This window comes from Gossypium hirsutum, chromosome A10 (assembly GCF_007990345.1).
Source record: "Gossypium hirsutum isolate 1008001.06 chromosome A10, Gossypium_hirsutum_v2.1, whole genome shotgun sequence".
Classification (NCBI taxonomy): Eukaryota; Viridiplantae; Streptophyta; class Magnoliopsida; order Malvales; family Malvaceae; genus Gossypium; species Gossypium hirsutum.
The window spans coordinates 112,726,267-112,749,393 of record NC_053433.1 but is presented as its reverse complement, the minus strand read 5'-3'; the positions used below and the strand labels follow the sequence as shown (position 1 = coordinate 112,749,393).

At 34.4% G+C, this 23,127-nt stretch overlaps 1 non-coding gene across 1 annotated transcript; it reads left to right on the top strand.

The window, feature by feature from the left end:
- Window positions 1–17,307: 17,307 nt before the first annotated feature.
- LOC121209013 (U5 spliceosomal RNA) lies at window positions 17,308–17,427 on the top strand. The gene has a single exon (XR_005904131.1). It is a non-coding gene; the product is annotated as a U5 spliceosomal RNA (small nuclear RNA).
- Window positions 17,428–23,127: the final 5,700 nt, after the last annotated feature.

Here is a 23,127-nt window from a genome sequence, read left to right as displayed (position 1 = left end):
AACCTCTGCATTGTCAAAGCCAACAACTATTTTGAAACATAAGTCTGCAACTAGATTTTAACATCAATAAAACATCGAAAGACTAACATATATAACCATTTGAGTTCATAAAAGTTTTAACTTAAGAGACATATAAATATTGAAATCAACAAAAGAAAATGAGCAATGACAATCTTTGGACCAGCCAACAACAAAAACTTTGTAAATTTGTAAAATAACCAGCAACGCATCAACACAAGTAGAAGCATCAAGCATTTCGATCACTTAGAACCCGTCTTTCAAGCTTTTTTGGTAAGGAATAAACTGGTAAGCACAGTCTTGGATTGTAGTGATGCCTTTAGTATCTCCACGCCCTGAAATAAAAAACCAGACGAATGCCATGAAACTTGAGTTTATTACAGCAACTTAGAAATGAAACGATAAAACGACACTCACTTCATTAATGCCTACATCAACCACTTTCTCTTCCAAAGCATCAACTCGTTGAACGTTGAACTTATTGAGCATAGTTATGCTTGAAATAGTTGACATTGCTGCCACTGTCGAATCATCCATGATTGTATATGCAACGACCCCCACGCTCAATTACAGCAGCTGATGAAGTTGAAACCTTATTTGGGGGGTTCACAACTGTTGCAGGGACGTTCATGGCATGAGAGCGAGAAGGGAAAATAGATGTTGGATCATTTTCATAGTACATATGTTGAAAATTGGCCTACCATGCTGCTGTAATATTTCCAGATAAAGTACATGCTAGCAATTGTGCATGTTGTAGCAACATATTTTCTGTTTTAGTTGCAATGAAATTTAGTTTGGTTGAGAATGAACTTTGATGCTGATGTTCTGATGGTATGATTGAGTGTTGAAAGGTAGCCACAATGCAGTAGCATGCAAGTAACCCGGATGAAATACAGTAACATGCAAATGACCAAGCCACCAAGCTGCAGCATGCAAATGTCCATGGTGTAATTCGGTTGAAGAACCTTTTTTGTAATAGTTGACTTTTGTTAGTTTGGTTGTAATCTTTTTATGTAATGTTCAACTAGAAGTTAATCATATACTTAGCTGATTTAGCAGTCATTTAGGTTGTCTTTAAGCTGATTTAACAGCTTGGATACTTGCACAAGCAAGTTTTAATACTCTCAATGTTGATTAGTGGGGTTAGTTGAATATTTGGTAATGTATTTGGCTATAAATGTATTTTCTTATTGAAAAGAAGAGCAAAATGAGCTATCAGCCATAAACTCCCTTGCTGCACATTTATGTGCAAGTAAAAAATTTTCTGGCATCTTGCTTCATTGTCTTGTTTTGTTCTCTGTTTTCTTCCTCTACTGTCAAAAACCCAACAACATATGACAATTGCTATTATGACCATTAGGACATCGGTAAAACCTTGGTCTTGTAGATGATTCAATGTTTGGCAACAAGAGAGGAACATTGGCTACCAAGCTTGAAGAATATTTAGGTTTCGACAAGATATCCTTGTTTGTTGTCAGCAGAATATATGCATTGCCCAAATTCTCAACGCTCCCGTAAAGGTTTGCAATGCATCCAACCATGCCTGCTTCTGAAAGCAATCTTATAACGGTACCTGCAGCAGGCAATAACAGTATGTTGAAGAGAAAATCAACGAAATTTTTGCCAGCTTCAGCTTAAAGAACTCTTCTCCCTTTCGTATCTATCAGAAGCTTCAAGGTCATGGTAGTGGCAGCCGTTGCGGTCGCCACTGAAATAGTCGATTTGAAATGGAGGCAAATGCAGAGAATTCCCATCCTATTACTACTTGCTAAGGACAGAATGAGCTTTCACTAAAGAGAACTCTTGACTTTCCACTACTTCATCTATACGTAGTTTGAAACTGCCATGTAACATTAATGGAGTTTCATTACTCCCACAACAAATCATCAATGGCTTACGTTGAATCTGTTACCATATATAATTAATAGAGAAAAGTTCTTTTATAATTTTTTTCCACTTAAAGTTCAAACCAATGGGCTGTCATAAAATTCATCAAGAAAACTATAACGATCAAAAACCTTGAAGAAAAACAGCATCAATGTATAAATTAGTTTCTATTGGAAATTAGGAATGCCAACCATTTTAAGCTTTTGTTGGGTGTAAATTATGTTAAAGTTACTCTATTTATTCCTTAAAAAACAAACTTTTTATTTTAAAATTTCGATTAGCATTAAATAATATGATTTTAACTCGAACTCAAATTGCATGTAAATATAAACGACTTTAAAAAAGAGAATGAAAACTGAATACATTTTTTTATTAGATAAAACAGTTCATTTAGCTAATTTGGTAGTTTGATATTTATATTGAATTGAATCAACCCAGAGATTATGGTCAGGCTTCATGGTTGTTGTTGGTCATTTTCTGTAGTTGGTTTCAACATTTAGATGGATATTCTTTCGGTATGAAAAAACCCTGTAAAATCAATATGAAAAACATAAATTATTTTAGTCGAGTCAAGTTCAAATTATAAAGCTTGAATTGAGTTTGTCAAGTTCAAAAGATTTAACTCAAATTGCTATAAACAAATTGAACTACTCATGCTAGCCCGATTAAAGCTCGTTTATGTAATAAAAATATTTGTTCGATTCTCATGCTTGGCTTCGTACAGATGAAATAGTGGAAAATCAAGAGTTCTCTCTTCTTTTTATTCTTTTACCTAAAGGAAAATCAAGAGTTCTCTTTAGTGGATGTTCATTTAATTTTGTCCTTTAGAATTCTCTCAGTATATAAAGCAAGCAATAACATGATAGGGATTCATTGCAATTCCCATCGTTTCATATAGTCTAATTTCAATCCATGGTAACTGACACCACTCCACCACCGTAACCTTGAAGCTCCTGATTGATACAAAAGGGCAGAGGGTTCTATATGTCGAAGCTCCTGATTTTGTTGATTTTCTTTTTAACATATTGTTATTGCATGTAGTTACTGTTATGAGGCTGCTTGCAAAAGAAGACATGGTTGGATGCCTTGCAAACCTTTACGAGAGCGTTGAAAATTTGGGTGATACATACTTTCAACCGACAACAAACAAGGATACCTTGTTGAAACCTAACTGTTCATCAAGCTTGGCAGCCAATGTTCCTCGCTTGTATTAAAAGCTACCTATATCTTTAAAAAGTCAAAGATATGGGTGTTAGAAAATTTGGCACTGAAAATCAAAACATTTAAGCCACCTAAATTTGGTTTGAAATTTGGGATGGGATAATTACAATTTTGGTCCCTAATTGTATAGAGACTTTGCAAGTTGATCCCTTAACCTCAACTATAAATAGGTTTAACCATTTCTCATTTTCTTCATCCCATATTTATCATTCTCTACTTAAGGCATTGTTCTCTCTCTCCCTATTTGTAAATTTCACTTGTATTTTTGGAGTGAAATATATTTGGTAGTGCCCGAGGACGTAGGCAAAATTTGCCGAACCTCGTTAAAATTCTGGTGTTCTTTATTATTTATTTTTGTATATTTTGTGAGTGTGATTGTAGTGATTTATTGTGCTATTAAATTACGATAGAGGGATATTCTGGCTAGGAAAGACTTGGTACTTAAGTGATCCTCGTGATCCACCTCTCTTTCCTGGGAATTGAACTTAGTGTGATTTTTCAGTACAATAATTTTACTCTTTTTACAAGCTTCCGCGCAACAATTGGTATCAGAGCTAGATTCGTACTGGGGAATACGACCGTTTACGATACTATTCACGTATACGGTACTGTTTACATATATAGTAGTTGGGATTGAGGAGAAAAATGACAGAGGCATGGTCATCAGCAAAGACTACTGTGACCAATGCAAAATTTGAAGTAGAGAAATTTGATGGTACCAATAATTTTGGTATGTGGCAATGTGAGATTCTGGATGTCTTATGTCAGCAAGAGCTAGATATAGCCCTTGAAGAAAAACCTAACAAGATGGATGACAAAGAGTGGGCCAAGATTAATAGACAAGCGTGTGGTACAATCCGCCTATGTTTGGCCAAAGAGTAGAAGTACTCTGCCATGAGGGAGACATCAGCGAAGAAGTTATGGGATACACTGGAAGAAAAGTTTCTAGCGAAAAGTCTTGAAAATAGGCTTTATATGAAAAAGAAACTTTTTAGATTCACGTATGCTCCCGGCATGTCGATGAATGACCATGTGAACTCATTCAATAAAATTTTAGCAGACTTGCTAAATTTGGATGAGAAATTTGAAGATGAAGACAAGGCATTGTTGTTATTGAATTCCCTTCCTAATGAATATGATCATCTTACCACCACATTACTTCATAGGAAAGACATGATCACATTTGATGCAGTCTGTAGTGCGTTGTATAGACCTGAGACTCGAAAGAAAGATAAAAGAGATCACAGAGATACAACTGCAGAAGTCTTAACAGTAAGAAGTCGACACAGCAGCAAATCTGGTAGAAGGGGAAAGTCCAAAAGGAGACCCGCCAAAGATGAATATGCCTTTTGTCGTGAGAAAGGGCATTGGAAAAAGAATTGTCCTAAGCTACAAAAGGGCAAGGCTATTTCTAATGCATGTGTAGCGGAGCATGATGAGGAGTTGGCATGGCAATGGCATTTCATACGGATGAGTGGATTTTGGATTCAGGATGTACTTACCATATATGTCCTAATAAGGACTGGTTTTCTAGTTTTAAAGAGCTAGAATGTAGAGTTCTTACAGGCAATGATAGTGCTTGTAAGACAATGGGAGTGGGTACAGTCTAATTGAAGAATCACAATGGCTCAATCCAAGTCTTGACAAATGTTCGCTACGTACTTAGCCCAAGAATTGACGGTGATGAAAGGCACAAGAAGAAATAACTTGTATTTTTTAAATGAAAGTACAGTTATTGGATCAACATCAACAGTTTCTGCAAAAGATGTAGATTCAGAGCTACCAGATTATGGCATATGCGATTGGGACATACTGGTGAAAAAACTTTGCAGACTTTGGCGAAGCAAGGCTTGTTGAAAGGTGCAAATTCTTGCAAATTGGAATTCTGTGAACATTGTGTTCTGGGCAAGCAAACGAGGGTAAAATTTGGTCTAGCAATTCACAATACGAAAGGAATTCTGGACTACGTTCGCAGTGATGTATGGGGACCTACCAAAGTGGCTTCTTTGGGAGGTATGCACTATTTTGTTACTTTTGTTGGTGATTATTCAGGAAAAGTATGAGTGTATCTAATGAAAAGAAAAAGTGAAGTTTTGGATGCATTTCTAAAATGAAAGAAGATGGTGGAGACTCAGACTGGTTGAAAGGTCAAATGACTTCGATCAGATAATGGTACTGAGTACAAAAATGATCCATTTCTACAAGTATGTCAAGATGAGGGCATTGTGTGAAACTTCACTGTTCGGGATACACCACAACAAAATGGGGTGGCAGAACGCATGAATCAGACTATACTGGAGAAAGTCCGATGTATGTTGTCCTATGTTAGATTGGGTAAGGAATTTTGGGCTGAGGTAGTTACATATGCGTGCCATCTAATTAACCGTTTGCTATCAGCTGCAATAAATGGAAAAACTCCTACTACTGATTATGATTCTTTACATGTTTTTGGTTCTACTGCATATTATCATGTAAATGAATTTAAGTTAGACCCAAGAGCAAAGAAAGTATTATTCTTGGGTATAACTGATGGAGTAAAAGGATACCGTCTCTGCTGTCCTGATACAAGGAAGATTGTTTTTAGTAGATATGTGACTTTTGATGAATCAACCATGTTAAAGTATAAGGATTCACAAAATGATGACAAAACTAGTAGTACTTTGCAGTAGGTGGAGCTTGAAAAGGTTAATGATGATCTAGCTAATATTGGAGGGACAAATGATGAAGAAGTTTCATCCCAAGAACCTCTACAGCAATAAGATTCAATTGCATATAGGAGGCCAAGAAGAGAGATTCGTAAGCCTACTCGCTTTGATGATATAATGGCCTATGCACTTCTAATTGCAGATGATGATGTTCCGTCTACTTACACAGAAGCAATAAGTAACCCTGATGGTGTAAAGTGGAAGCAAGCCATGAATGAAGAAATACAGTCTCTTCATAAAAATAGGACCTGCGAGTTGGTGACACTGCCCAAGGGAAAGAAAGCAATTGGATGCAAATGGATATATGCAAAGAAGGAAGGATTTCCTGGTAAAAATGAAATTCGATACAAGGCTAGATTGGTAGCAAAGGGTTACGCTCAGAAAGAAGGAATAGGCTACAATGAAGTGTTTTCTCCAGTTGTGAAGCATTCGTCTATTCGGATTTTGCTAGCCTTGGTTGCACAATATGATCTTGAGCTAGTTCAACTTGATGTAAAGATCGCGTTTTTACACGGTGATTTGGAAGAGGAAATCTATATAACTCAGCCAGATGGATTCAAGGTTGCTGGAAAAGAAAATTAGGTTTTAAAAATTACCAAAGTTGCTTTATAGATTGAAGCAATCTCCGAGGCAGTGGTACAAGCGATTTGATCAGTTCATGAAAGGGCAAAAGTACATAAGAAATAAATTTGATCATTGCGTGTATTTTCAGAAGCTACAAGAAGGAACTTTCATATACTTGCTCTTATATGTTGATGATATGCTAATAGCATCTAAGATCAAAGTTGAGATTGAAAGATTGAAGCCTCAACTCAATCTCGAGTTTGAGATAAAAAATCTAGGTGAAGCTAAAAAGATTCTTGGCATGGAAATATGGAGAGATAGAGCTCATGATAGAGTTAGCTTGTCTCAGAAGCAGTATTTGAAGAAGGTACTACAGCAGTTTGGCATGAATAAGCATACAAAACCTGTAAGTACCCCATTGGCTTCTCATTTCAAGCTTTCTGCACAACTATCTCCTTCGAAGAATAGGGAACGAGAATACATGTTGCAAGTTCCATATTCTAATGCAGTAGCTAGCTTGATGTATGTAATGGTGTGTACAAGACCCGACATTTCACAGGCAGTTAGTATAGTGAGCAGGTATATGCATAATCCTGGAAAAGGACATTGGCAAGCTGTGAAATGGATTCTACGGTATATTTAGAAGACCTCGGATGTTGGATTACTGTTCAAGCAGGATAATACACTTGGTAAATGTGTTATTGGATTCGTTGATTCTGACTATGCCAGTGATTTGGACAAACGAAGATCAACCACCGTTTATGTGTTTACACTTGCTGGAGGACCAATAAGTTGAAAGTCTACACTACAGTCTACAGTTGCGTTGTCAACCACAGAAGCTGAATACATGGCTGTAATAGAGGCTGTAAAGGAAGCTATTTGGTTACAAGGTATGGTTAAAACCTTGGGATTGGTTCAGGAGCATATTAACATGTATTGTGATAGTCAAAGTGCTATTCATTTAGTAAAGAATCAAGTCTATCATGCACGTACAAAGCATATCGACGTACGATTCCATTTTGTGCGGGAAATTATTGATGAGGGGAAAATTTGTCTTCAAAAGATCAAGACTGCAGATAATCCCGCAGATATGATGACCAAGGTGGTAACAACAACCAAGTTCGAACATTGTTTGAACTTGATCAATATCCTGCAAGTTTAACAGTTGAAGAAGGCACTATCAAGTATTGTTGTCAAAGGCAGAAAGAATTGTGTGAAGATAAGATTATCCCAATCAAATCTTCAAGGTGGGGATTATTAGAAGCTACCCATATCTTTGAAAAGTCAAAGATATTGGTGTTAGAAAATTTGGCACCAAAAATCAAAACATTTAAGGCACCTAAATTTGGTTTGAAATTTGGCATGGGATAATTACAATTTTGGTCCCTAATTGTATAGAGACTTTGCAAGTTGATCCCTTAACCTCAACTATAAATAGGCCTAACTATTTCTCATTTTCTTCATCCCATATTTGTCATTCTCTACTTAAGGCATTGTTCTCTCTCTCCCTATTTGTAAATTTCACTTGTATTTTTGGAGTGAAATATATTTGGTAGTACCCGAGGACGTAGGCAAAATTTGCAGAACCTCGTTAAAATTCTGGTGTTTTTTATTATTTATTTTTGCATATTTTGTGAGTGTGATTATATTGATTTATTATGCTATTAAATTACGATAGAGGGATATTCTGGCTAGGAAAGACTTGGTACTTAAGTGATCCTCGTGATCCACCTCTCTTTCCTGGGAATTAAACTTAGTGTGATTTTTTAGTACAATAATTTTACTCTTTTACACGCTTCCGCACAACAGCTTGTTACCAAACATTCAATATAAAACCACACAAAGCATTTACTGGTGTTCTTATAATTATGGTTCACATTGTGGTAAGTATTATGCAAATGATCCAACATCGAAGTGTCCTCCTTGCACAAATGCTATGAACTCCCCTGCATCATTTGTAAACCCCTCAAATAAGGTTTCAACTTCATCATCGGATGCAAATGAAGGCGATTATGTGAAAGGTGTTGTTACGTATACGATCATGGATGATCTGACGGTCACGCCAATGTCAACTATTTCAAGCATAACTATGCTCAATAAGTTCAACGTTCAACAAGTTGATGCTTTGGAAGAGAAAGTGGTTGATGTAGGCATAAATGAGGTGAGCTTCATTATCCCCATTTCTCTATACGTTGCTTTACACATAGGTTTCATGGCATTGGTCTGGATTTTTGTTTCAGGGTGTGGAGTTACGGAAGACGTCGCTACAGTCCAAGAACGCTCTTACCAATGTATTCCTTACCCAGAAGGCCGGGAAGAAGCGTTATAAGTGATCGAAATGCCTGATGCTTTCTGCTGCTGTTTATGCGTTATAAGTGTGTTGCTGTCGGCTTTTTCATTTGTGATTTCAATACTTAAATCTCTATTAAGTTTTAACAGTTATGTAATCAGTGGTTTTGTTGATGTTGCAATCTGGTTTCAGATTATTATGTTAAAATAATTATTGGCTTTACAAAACTCAAGTTTTTTACCAATTGGAATGTTGAACCAGTATCAAGGAATTTTATAACATATATTTTATCATAATAGAATTTGATGAATTTCAAAAGTACTTAAAAGAAGGGATAGAAGAGCTTAAACTCTAAAATTGCAAATAGTGGAGGAGAAATTTGCGCTTAATAATTTTTAATTAATTATTATATCTTATTTTTATTAAAATCAAAAATATTTTTATTATTTTATTCTCATAAATATTGAAGTCATTATTTAAGTAAAGTTGATTAGTTAATTTTTAAAATAAAATAAATTATCTGATTTTTTTAATAAATTGAATACCAACTAATTTTGTTAAATTAAATATTGGCTAAAACTTTAAAAGTATTTACGTGAATCAAATAAACTATTTTCAATTATTAATCAATTATCTTTTGTTAAATTAATTAATTGCATATCAGATAATTTTATCATTAATTAATTATTAAATTAAAATACTTTATCTGAATATTTGTATTACTATGTATAAAAGGAGACTCATTTTCTTTCTTTTCTTTTTCATTTTATATAATATTGGTCAAATATCACTTTGGTCTGTACACTCTTTCTTCTTCTTCTTTTTTTTTTTTTTTTGCAATTTACAGAACATTAGTTAAATATCACTTTTGGCCCTTCTATTAGGCCTAAATTTAAAATTTAATCTTTATATTTGAAATTATACAATAATTGGTCCTATTTTCTTTTATAAATTTTAGTCCAAATAGTTAAATTGTTGATTACTCTTTGATAAAAATTTTGAAGTCATTTTTTTAAACAAAATACTATTCTAATAAAAAATTTATTTTGGTATGATAGTTTATATAACTCTTTTATATTTTCAAGAAACCTACATCAACGACCAAAATTATTGACGAACTAATGGTATGATTTTTCCCCTTTTTAAGTCATTATAAGATAGCAGTAAAATTGCAATTTCGATTTCTCTACTATGTCCACATTTGATATTTAATCTTTATATTTAAATTTTACATAATTTGGTCATTTACCTTCACAATGAAATTAATTAGTCCAAATAATTCATTTACTTATATGTGATAGATATCTTATTATTTTACTATCATATCCTTTGCATCCTGGCAAGTGTTCAAGAATAAAAAATGTTATTTTTAGTTGAAAGGTTAAAAGGTAATTTTTTTAATTATTTATAAATTTCTTGGCAAAAAAAAAACCTATGAAGCATGCCACTGTATTATTTTTTTAAATTATATTACAATGGTCAAATTTCAATTTTGGTCTTTATACTATGCTAAAATTTAAGATTGAATATTTATATTTCAATTTTTTTACATAATTTGGTACCTCAACTTTAAAATGCCATTGATTAGTCAAAATGCTTTATTTTAATTAAAATGATGATGTAATTTTTAAGAGTTGTTAACACTATTAAAATTATCTATTTAATCCACATCCATTACAATGTTTCTTTCTCTGTTGCATGGCTACCATTTGAGTATTTTAAAAAAATTAAAATGTCACTCTAGCAAATTTAATAAAAAAATTAATGGTATTAACAATTAAAATTGAATTTTTAAATTCGAAAAGTAGATGGACTAAAGTCTTAAAATAAAAATATGATGACTAAATTCTAAATGCACAAAAAGTACATAGATTTGAAATATATTTTAATTTTCAAAATTTATTCTATAATTTTATTAAAAAATAATTAACCCAACCTTGGTAGGGAGTTATACTAGTTTTGTTTAAATTGAATACGAACTAATATTTCTACTTTATGCTTCAAAACTATATTTCTATTTTAAAATAAAATTCTTAATTTTTGTTAAATTAAATATTAGCTAAATTTTTAAAAATATTTACTTGAATCAAATAAACTATTTTCAATTCTTAATCAATTATCTTTTGTTAAATTAATTAATTACATATCAAAGAATTTTATTACTTTCCTTGATTGAAGTTCTTATTAAAGTATGCCTCCTTGAACATGATGGGGATTCACTGCAATTCCCGTCATTCCATATAGTCGAATTCAATCCATGGCAACTGACACCACCGTAACCTTGAAGCTTCTGATTGGTACAAAATGGCAGAGGGTTCTATTTTGGGACCTTAAATATATATATTTTTCTTCGATAACATTTGAGAACTTAATGGCTTCTGTCCAACTAAAGGAAACTGTCCTTGAGGATGACAGATAACTATTGATTGTTGAATTTTGTAGTGAAGGTGTCCTTTAGTTATCAGTTCCAGGTTTTAGATGTTGAACTCTGAAGAAACCCGAGGGGCTATACTTCATTTTGAATAAACCAGAGAGTACTGTTTGATGAAGCTAGCGAAGATTTTGTTGATTTTCTATTCAATATTCTTTCATTGCCTGTTGGCACTGAAAATGGAATGGTGTGATGGCTTGGAAACCTTTATTACAGAGTTGAAAATGTTGTGTTCTTGCAATTTTGTCTGTAGGATGGAAATCATGGCATACCCTTCAATATAAATGAATCATTTACGGATTATATTCTTAACTTATTTTATTAATCTTGCATGTCAGTCCAATTGTATAACTACAAACTATTAAGACTGCCAATATTATCAAGGCAGTAACAATATTGCAGTACTGTGATTATCTCACCTTTTATCATTAGAATTTTTTCATGGCTGCCCTCACTCCCAGTCCCACCACTGTCAGCCTGAAGCTTCTGATACATTCGAAATCCTGTAGCTTTCTGTTTGCAGAAGCTGGTAAAGCTTTTGTTGATTTTTTCTTTAACATATCATGTCATTACCTGTTATAAACTTCCTTAAAGTTAAAAATCTTAGCCCTATTTAGAACTAAACGATCCAAATATATATACCACTTGTATGTTATAAACTTGTAATAAATATAATATGAGACTTGAAAGTGGTGAAAAGAATCCCTTGTTGCTTCAACTCCTTTTGTTTCAGTTCCAGTGAAGAAGAGCAGCTATATACTTGCTTAGGCCATCCAATTCCCATTAGTCTTTGATTGCTTTAAATATAGAGCTTAGACACTGCAAAGCATATCTAGGCATAGTAGTAAAGATCTGGGAAATTTGTATTTTAAATAGTGTTACTGCCATGGCTGCCAACACTGATAGTGTAACAACCTAATTTTCAGTGGTGTCGGAAACAGTGATTCGAGATCACTAAATTCGACGAGTGAGTTGAAAATTTAATAAATTAATACCTAAGAGTCAAGTGTGATTATAGAAGTATTTTTTTTAGTTAGTGAATTTTGTGATTTAAAAAAATTAATTAGGTAAATCGGGTTGGAAACGAGGTATCGAGACCTCGGATTCATAAAATGAACCATAAATATTTATAAAAATATTTATGGAGTGTTATTAAGTTAGTATTAAAGTTTCGTTAAAAAATTTTAACGTTTCGATAGTTAATTAAATAAAAGGGACTAAATTGAAAAAGGTTTAAAAGTTTCTAGAAGGATTAAATAGCTCAATTTTCAAATGAGGAAGGACCTAAATTGAAAATAAGCCCAAAGGAGATATTTTGAGCTGCACAAGCAGAGAAAAATCAGGAAAATTGAGAAAATAAGGACAAAATGGAAAAATAACAAAATTTATTAATTAAAAAGGGGATTAGAATGGAATATCTAGAATTCTCTTGAGTTCTCTTCATTTCTTCAGCTGAAAAACAGCCATGGAAGAGTTCCCTTAAGCTGGTTTTTCATATTTCTACTTCAAGTAAGTTCAATTCTTGATTATTTCTTAAAATTTTTGTGTTTTTGTGACTTTTACAACTAGATCCACTTGTTGAATTCATTAGTTTTTGATTCTATGAAAGAAATTGAAAGTTGCTATGAATATGTGCTGGAGGTATGTGATGATTTGGCATGGAATTAGAGCTTTAAATTGTTTATATACTGATTTTATTGAAAGAATTGAATAGAAAGTGAATGTTTGGGACCTAATTGTAAAAGAGTTTGAAGTTAGAGTTTTATGTGAAAATTCTGAATTTCAATAGTTATGAAATAAGTTATAATGTCTAAGAAAAATATTAATTGATAAAATTATCTTAATTGAGGAGTTAATTGAGCAAGAACTGAATTGTATGAATTGTGAAATTTGGGGCAAAATGGAAATCAACATTTTGCACTAAGACTGTTTTGGATAGCAGTAGTAGATGAATTTTGAAAAATCACCAAAAATTGTGGGAATAAAATTATAGGATGAGTAAAATATGGAATTAAAACTTATTGAGTCTAGTTTCTCATAAAAGAAATGGTGTAAGGAATAGATTTGTAAATCATGAGATATAATGAATTTTGTGAGACAAGGTCAGAATGAATTCGGGTTCCCCTGTTCTGACTTTGAAAAATCGTAAAAAAATTGAAGACAAATAATTATGGGATTAAATTTATATATCTAGAATTTTGAATGAGTCTATTTTCAATAGAAATAAACAAGAACATCATCCAAATCTTGTATGAATAGATAAATAATTTTTAGTGAAGAAGGGTCAAAACTGTCATACAGCAGAATAGGGATGAATTCAAAAACTAAACTGTACTTATTGAATAACAAAAAATTCTGAAAATTTTATGGCAAGAAGATATGTGAGTCTAGTTTCAGGAAAAATTAGCAAATCTTAATTTGGAGTTCCGTAGCTCCAGATATAAATAATTTATTGACTATGACACGGGTGGATAGCTTGAATATTTATATAAGTAATTAGTGAAAATTATGGATAAGGTTACTTACAAGTGTGTTATTTATACCAAGGTTGTGGATGGAGAGGAGGAGGAGGAAAAATATATGAATGACTTGTGAATAAATTGATTACATGTTTGATTATAAAAAATAAAAATGAAAACGTTGAATTAGTAATGGTATAATGTTTATTTCATATGTTCATTATTAAATTGTAAATATTGAAAAAGTATGAAAATTGAACTAAATGTTCAAATTGAGTGGAACGCAGGGTTGAGTACTTTCGTTCAGTGGCTAAAATGAATTGACGGAAAAGACCATGGTTGGACCATGGCAACATGTGATATGTGATTTCCGTATAAAACCATAGCTGGGCTATGGCATCGAATAGATGTGATTATGTGCTTCCGTATAAGACCATATCTGGGATATGGCATCAGTGTGATATATGCTACTGTATAAGACCATATCTGGGATATGGCATCAGTGAGATATGTGATTCGTGTAAGACCATAGCTGGGCTATGGCATCGATATGTGTTATGTGATCCGTGTAAGACCATAGCTGGGCTATGGCATCAATATGTGATATGTGATTATGTGTAAAACCATAGCTGGGCTATGGCATCTAGAAAACGAAGTACTCAATTCCTTAAGACGTTCACTATTTTGACAAAGTGTGGTAAGTGAAAGATTTTATGGATTTAAAAGATAAATTTGTAGTAAACATGAAATTGAACTCAGTTAAATGATTTCATCAATTAGATATTGTGTATGGCAGGATGTGTTAGCGAATTACATGTTTATTGAATTGATATTTGAAGTTCGGTAAGTGACATGTGATGATGTATAAGACCAAATTTACACTATGGTAGCAAGGAAATGACATACTCAATTTCGTAAGACGTTCGCTAATTTGATAAAAAGTGATAAATGACATGTGAAGTAAAGTGATAGTATTTAAGTAGTTAATAATATTGAGCTCACTTATTTACATTTGTTAATCGAGATTGTGATCGACAAGAAGAGATAGCGAATTATATACTTATGAATTGTTATAAGTATTTACCTGAAATACAAGAAAATAATGGTTATTTATATATGGAAGCATGAGATTATGACATATGAATTATGAATATGAAATATGTTTGATAAAGGTGTTAATTCATAATTATGGAATTATGTACCTCATGTGTACTATTTGCATTAAGATGATATTTCAAATACTTTGGCGAGTAAAACTCAAATATGAAATAGTATGAAATCAAGACAAGTTGATATGAAAATATATATTTAAATTACAAAGATATGGCTGATATATGTTATGATTACATAACACGAAATTGTGTACATAAAAATGAGAAACAGAATGTTCAAGTTTAGGCACACGGCTTAGCAACATGGGCATGTGCTCAGGCCATGTGACTCAATTTTCTTCTTAAATGCAAGTCAGAGAGCTCCACGGGCTTGGGTCATAGGCGTGTGTGACCACACGGCCTACCCACATGGGCATGTCCCTAGTCACACGAGAGTGTGACCCTTATACGTGAGAAAAATTTTAAAAGTTGCGAAAAATTTTCCTGAGGATCCAGTTTGGTCCCGACCCTATCTTAATGCACTATTTGAACCTCGAAGGTTCGTTGAAGGAATGTTTATAATCAATCTCAATATTTGAACGATAAATGATTTAAATGATCTGTAAGTGTTCTGTACTCCTTGGTAATGCCTTGTAACCATGTTCCAGCAACAGATACGGGTTGGGGGTGTTACAGATAGCTTGAAGCTTTTGGTCGAGTCAAAGAGTTCTATTTGCTGAAGCCGGGAAAGATTTTGTCCATTTTTTTCAACATTCTGTCATTTCTTGTTGGCACTGTCATATGGCTTCTCAAGAAACAAGAAATGGTGGGTTTCCTTGGGAACCTAAAAGACAGCTTCGAGATTATGAACGATACCTACATTCAGTCAACAGCAAACAAAGAAACCCTTTTGAAGCCTATAGCTTCCATCAATGCTGCAAATGTGCCAGCTCCCTTGTTGCCAACAACCAAATCTTCAAAATCAATCGAAATTTATAGGATTCAAAATAGTTACCATCGTAGCAGCTGTGGTCTCTATGCGGAAGATGATTCTAAATCCGTTTGTCTTTCTTACAATGATGTTATGAACCAAATTCCAACTGTTGTTAATCTACAAAAGAAGGATTCATCCACTGATGAAGGAGGTTATGTGAAAGGAGTTATTGCTAACATGTTTTGGACAAAACAAAAATATTTAAATATAAATAAACACATATTTATATATGAAACAAAATATAAATAAAATAATTTATATTTAAATTGTCAAATAAGTAAATCAATAAAAAATCATAACAATAAATTGAAAATGAAAGAAAGAATAGAGATTTACTAAAGGTTGAGGCCTGTTTAACACAATTTCTTTAGGATAGATTCGGCCGCTCCTACGGTACTTGGAGAAACATTGGTCAAATGTCTCCCGGGATACAACAACACAATCATCAAAGCAATAACACCTCTTATTAGAGTTTGTAAACAGTTAGTTTGTTACAACTATTTTTGTTAAACAGATTTCATATCCGGTTGTTCTATTTATGTATAAATACATCACATTGGTGTTCAATACAAATCAAGCATTAATAATTTCTGTTTAAACTCTTCTCTGTCTAAGACTAAGGGCACTCCGCTTGATGATCCTCGAGAGTATCGTAGTCTTGCAGGCGCATTACAGTATGTTGTTCTAACGCGTCCTGACATAGCTTATGTCGTTAACCACATCTGTTAGTTTATGCATGCTCCAACCGATGTCCACTTTGTTGCTCTAAAACGCATCTTGCGGTATCTCCATGCCACTGTCGACTATGGCTTAATCATATGACCATCTGCTAGGTTGTCTTTGGTAGGCTATGCAGATGCAAATTGAGGGTTCAATTTTGATGATCGCCATCCCATTACCAGATACTATGTGTCTTTTGGCGACAATCCTGTCTCGTGGTGTTCCAAGAAGCAGCAAGTCATGTCTCGATCCACGCTGAAGCTAAGTATCGTGTGTTAGCTGTTGTAGCTGCTAACGTTACGTGGTTAAAATCTTGAAAGAATTTCAGTGTAAGTCTGTTGATACACCGACCATTTGGTGTGATAAATCTAGTGCAGTTGCAATTGCGGCAAATCCTGTTCTTCATTTGAAATTTAAACATGTTGAGCTTGACCTATTCTTTGTTCGAAAGAAGGTCGCAAATGGTTCCCTTGTGGTTGGCGAGATTCTTGCCTGCGATCAAGTCACCGATGTTCTTACTAAGCCATTATCTACTTCTCAATTTTGTCAACTTCGACACCTTCTTCGGGTTTAGGAATTTGGGTAGTTAGGTGAATATTAGATGTTGTAAACAGTTAGTCTGTTACAACTATTTCTGTTAAACAGTTTTCATATCTAGTTGTTCTATTTGTGTATAAATACATCACATTGGTGTTTAATGCAAATCAAGCAATAATAATTTCAGTTTAAACTCTTCTCTGTTTCTATTTTTTTCATAAGCATTTTTTCACCTCTGCAGCGATCAACGAACAAATGTTGAATTTTCTATCACCGGAATATTGGAAAATAAGTGTCCAAATTCTTTACGATCTCACATCCCTAAGAAACAGACAAGGGAACTCAACCAACTTCTATAAATTGAAGTCAAATGACTGAGCAAATATACAGAGCTGTGCGGTGAGCACAAAGTGAACTAATCTTTTGCCTATTACTAAAGAATACTGGGTGCTCGTCGCCCAACGTGGCATACCCTTATTTTTGAAGGCGTAATTCCTTTTCTGGAGTGGTCCATCAAACTATAGTTTAAATTGATTGTAACTGGCTTCTTCTGAAGTGCCAACTTAGAGTTCTTTATTCAGTTTTTTACTCTTGCCGTTTGTAACCCTAAATGTATGGTTTTCTTCTAGGTAACTGTCTTTGAGTATGATAGATGGTGAATTTTGTAGTGAAGGTTCTTTAGTTATTAGTTCCGGGTTTTAGGAGTTGAACTTTAGAGAAACCAGGGAATACTGTTTGCTGAAGCTAGCAAAGATTTGTTGATTTTCTATCCAATATTCTTTCATTGCCTGTTGGCACTTGTAATAGCCCATTTTTGGCCGGCCCATTTCAGTATTTAAAATAATAAACCCCAAAAAAATAAAAATAAAACAAAGTCCAAGTCCAGTACAAAATTACAAACATATAATTTGGCCCAATCGGAATAACCCATTACTTGAAAAGATTTAAGGTCCATCTATAAGCTTGACTCATATGGAAATATAATCTTTAAGGATATGCAATCTTAGATATAATATGCAATCTTAGATATGATACAATCTTAGATATGATATGCAATCTTGAAGATATGATCTTGTAATCTTGGAGATTTAATTTGTAGATATCCTTTAATCTTAACCGTTGATGTAATTAATCTGTACCGTTGGATTTGGGGAGGCTCAACTATAAATAGAGGCCTCTCCCTTCATTTTAAATGCTTGAGTTTTGGGAAGCAATAAGAATTCTTGAGAGCATTCACTCAAATTTCTCTCCCTCTTGCGTTCTTACTCTCTGTGGTTTGTTCTTATTTTATTCTTCGTCTATCTTAGTTTTTCAACCTTTTTTTAATTTCTTCATTTTCAAATATGTATATTTATTCCTATCTTTTATACATTTGATTATGTATTTTATATATTATACTATTTAACCTTTTATATAGTTTATTTTCAAATATATATTTTCTATGCATGTATATATATTATATTATCATTTCATGTATTTTGAACTATTGCATTATATTTTTATAATTTGTAAATGTTCTATTTATTCATTTTTTAGTGTATGTCATTTATCTTATTTGTGCATAGTTTCATTTTTTTATATGCTATGTTTAATTATTTCTTTTATGTGCTATTTTATGATATATATTGTTGTATAATTTTTGCATGTATTATGTTTTTCTTTTAGTTTACTCATGTTTTTATTTGTTTATTATCTTATATTTACCCTAGTATGATTTTTTTCATTAAACGTATGTTCATGTTATTTAGTTTTGTCTTAATGATATTATTTATATTTGTATGGAAATGTTAGAATATTTTGTGCATCTATGCTTTATGATGCATTAATATGTCATCCTAAAATGTCATTTAAAATAATATTCCAAGGTTTTTTAAAAAAAATAAAAGGCAATGCTTGATGTTTGGAAACTTCGAGAAAAGTAGTGCCCTAACTTACTGGGTTGCGACTTTTCTCGTTGAATTCGAATAGTCAAGCACCCTTCTAAGTGATTTTGAGTTTTCAAAACTTAAACAATTATTTCGAGATTTCAAAACATAGTGTCCTAACTTACTGGATATGGCATTTTGTTGTTTCGAGATAGAAATTTTCGAAAGACGAGCTTAGTTTCGAAGGTTTTAAAATGTTGCGTCCTAACTTACTGGATGTGATGTTTTGACTCGTTTGAAATAAGTGAGCCTTAATTTTCAAAATTGAGACATTCTAATTAAAAGAGGTTTGCATCTTAAAACTTTCAAATTTTCGACATTAAAGACACTTGATAATCAATTAGGTACCAATTTTTTGGCGTTACGAGGATGCTAACCATTCCTCGTACATAACCGACTCCCGAATCCGTTTTCTCGACTTTCATAGACCAAAATTAATGTTTTAAAACAAAACATTTTATAAGGTGATCCAATCACACCTAAAAAGATTGGTGGCGACTCCCGTTTTCGTTTTTCTTAAAATCGATTCCCATTTTCCAAAACTCGATTTAAAAATGGTTTCGACAGCACTGAGATAAGTGTACCTACTGAAAATGGAATGGTGGGATTCCTTTGAAACCTTTTTACAGAGTTGAAAATGTGGTGTTTCTTTTCTTCAAAAAGAAAAAAAAGTGTTCTTATATGCTAAAGTTTACAAACAATGAAGAAAAAGAAGAATATTCTGACCTGTATCTCTCAATCAATGATCTGGTATTTAATACATTTACACCAACTAATAGCTAACCATACTAACCGAAGACGTTACAAAGCTAACCAACTAACTGTAAAACAGTTACTCCTAACATGCCCCGTACTTTGTCAACTTTTAACTTCTTCAAAACTCTCATTTGTAGCACCAATCCGAAGTAGATGACAAAACTTTGTGAACAATGGCTCTAGCAGTGGCTTGGTTAATATGTCTACAATTTGATCTGAAGCAGATACATGTCTGACTTGAAACTATCCACTCGCAATTCCTTGACAAAGAATAAGTCTAATTCTACATGTTTGAATTTAGAGTGCATAACAGGATTCCCGGCTACTGCAACTACAGCCGAGCTATCACACCATACCATCGCTTTATTGCTAATCGGAACACATAACTCAGTTAGTAAAGACTGAATCCACACCATTTTTGCAGTAACGTGAGCAACACTCATGTATTTTCTACAGTAGAACAGGAGACAACCTGCTATTTCCTAGAACTCCAGGAAATGGGATTCTCACCCAGAAACACACAAAAACCTGAGGTAGATCTACGATCATCAACATCAGACCCCCAGCTGGCATCGGAGTAGCCTTCAAGTAAGAACTTTGAGGTTCGAGTGAACTGCAACCCATAGTTCAGTGTCCCTTGTAAATACCGCAATATCATTTTCACAGCTTTGAAATGCAAGTCCAAGGGTTTATGCATGAACTGGCAGACTTTATTCACTGATTAAGCAATGCCTAGTCTAGTGATGACGACGTACTGCAAAACACCAACAATGCTTCTCTAATGATGTTCATCCTCAACAGGATTACCTTCACTAGCAGATAACTTACACGTAGTGACCATTGGTGTTGGCAAACCATTGGATCTTTCCACAGATGCTCTTTTGAGAAGATCTAGAACATATTTCCTCTGAGTAAGGAACACACCATCGGAACCATAATTGACCTCAATACCAAGGAAGTAACTCAACTTCCCGAGATCCTTCAGTGAAAACGCATCATTGAGTTGAGCAACAAACTGATTGATAGCTCTAGAATCATTCCCAGTGATGATTATATCATCAACATAGATTAAAACATAGAGTAGCTGTGATCCAGAACGAAGGATGAAGAGGGAATTATCAGCTTTGGACACTTCAAACCTTGCAGCGACCAAAAAATCTTTCAACTTGTGAAACCAAGCTCTAAGGGCTTGTTTAAGACCATAAAGAGCTTTTCTTAGTTTACAAATGAGGTGTTCCCCATTCGGCCCTTGTTGCTCGAACCCTGGTGGTTGCACCATATAAATTTCCTCACCCAAGTCACCATTCAAAAACGCGTTGTTAATGTCAACTTGGCGAAGCGGCCAGTTCAAGGACACAACTAATGCAAGAACAACTCTAATTGTAGTAGGCTTTACCACAAGGCTGAAGGTTTCTTGGAAGTCGATGCCAGCTTCCTGAAGGTAGCCCTTAACCACTAGTCGGCCCTTGTACCGTGCGATCGAGCCATCTGCATGCCGCTTGATTTTAAAAATCCACTTACACCCAACTGCACGTCGACCATCGGGTAAAGGCATGAGATCCCAAGTATGATTGGCGACCAAGGCATTATAATCAGCTTGCGTAGCTGCAGTCCAGACAGTACTGTGAAAAGCTTCAGTGATAGTTACGAGCTCTGTCTCATTCAGAACAAAAGTAAACACTCGGGGCTTAAAAATTCCACTTTTAGAGCGAGTCTGCATAGGGTGAAAACTCACAACTGGAGGAGCTACAAGGGGACACTCAGACTGAACACAAGTTGCAGGAGCTGGAGCTACTGCTGAGAGATCAGCAAAAGAATAAGAAGACGAGCAAGGACGACTATGGAGAGACTGACCACAATACGGTACCTCAGGAGAGTCCCTAGCTGACCTTGTGACAGTGGGACTAGAAGAAACTCCAGGAACAACCACCGGAAGAACAGATTGCTGATGAAGAGCTCTTGAAGGAACTATTTGTGAAGGAGAACAAAACCCAGCATCATGAAAAGGAAAAGTTGCATCATCAAATCTAACATGTCAACAGAAATAAACCTGACCATTGGGAGCAAGACACCGATAACCCTTCCTATTTGGAGCAACACCCAGAAACACACACCGTTGGGACCTAAACTGTAGCTTGTACTAGTTGAAAGGTCTGAGATCTGAAAAAAAAGGCACAGCCAAAGACGCGGAGCAAACCATAGTCAGGTTGAAGTTTATGAAGTGTCTTATACGGACTAACTTGACTTAGAACAGGTGTAGGCAGTCTGTTGATCAAATAAACTGCATGCGCAAAAGCATAATACCAGAACTTTAAAGGCATAGCAGACAGAGCTAAAAGGGATAAGCCCATGTCTACATCTGCTTGTGGTTTCTTTCAGCAACCCTATTCTGCTCGAAGGTGTAGGGACAAGTAACCCTGTGTTGAATACCGAGAGAAGAAAATATCTTGGACAAAACACAATATTCCCCTCCCCAGTCGATTTGAAGCATTTTAATGGATTGACCAAATTGCGTTCGAACTAGTTGATAAAAATTAAGAAAACACGGAAGCACTTCAGACTTGCTTTTGAGAAAATAAACCCAAGTGTATCTGCTGAACATGTCAACAAATGAAACGTAATAAGAAAAGCCATTGAAAGACACATGTGCAGGACCCCAAACATCAGTCACCACAAGTTCAAAAGGAGAATAGTATATTGTACGAGAAGAACCAAAAGGGAGCTTGTGAGCCTTCCCAAGCTGACAAGCAGTACATATATGAGGCAAAGAATTCTGTCTAAAAGACACATTACAGGACTTTAATACACGAGCAAGCATGTCATTACAGGGATGGCCAAGTCTGGTGTGCCATAAGGAAGAGGAGAAAATCTGAGCTTTGTTCAGCAACAGGGAGCAAAAAGTCTGAGCAGAAGGGACCTTAGTGGAAGAAGTCTTTGAAAACTAAAATCGGTAGAGACCCTCATGCATGTGGCCCTCGAGTAGAGTCGTCCCTGTCTGAATGTCCTTCACAAAACATAGAAAGGGGTGAAACTCAAAATAAACACCATTATCTTTAGCAAACTGACCCACAGACATCAGATTCTTGCATACGGAAAGAACATGTAAAACATTCTGAAGCCGCAAAAGTCTGGAACCAGCCAAGAAGGTAAACGATCCTACATTATCTAAGGAACAGACTCACCGTTTCCCAGAATAACATGACTTGTACCTGTGTAGGGAGAGGCAGTAGGGAGGTTGGATGCTTCAGGTGTAATATGATTGGTGGCACTAGAATAGGGATACCAAAGTTGATCTGAGGGGAAAGGAGTAGGAGCTCTAGGAGGGATCGGATAAGAAATAGCAGATGTTGGAGAAAATAAGCCACAGCAATGAGCAATAGAGGAATTGTGAACCTGATGATAGTTGACTGAAGGAGTGTGAGTAACTCCAGAAAAATTTTCATCAAAACGATGATAGCAATTTTGAACAATATGGCCAACTTTCCCACACAACTGACACTGAGGTCGAGAGCGAGACCAGTTCCTACAA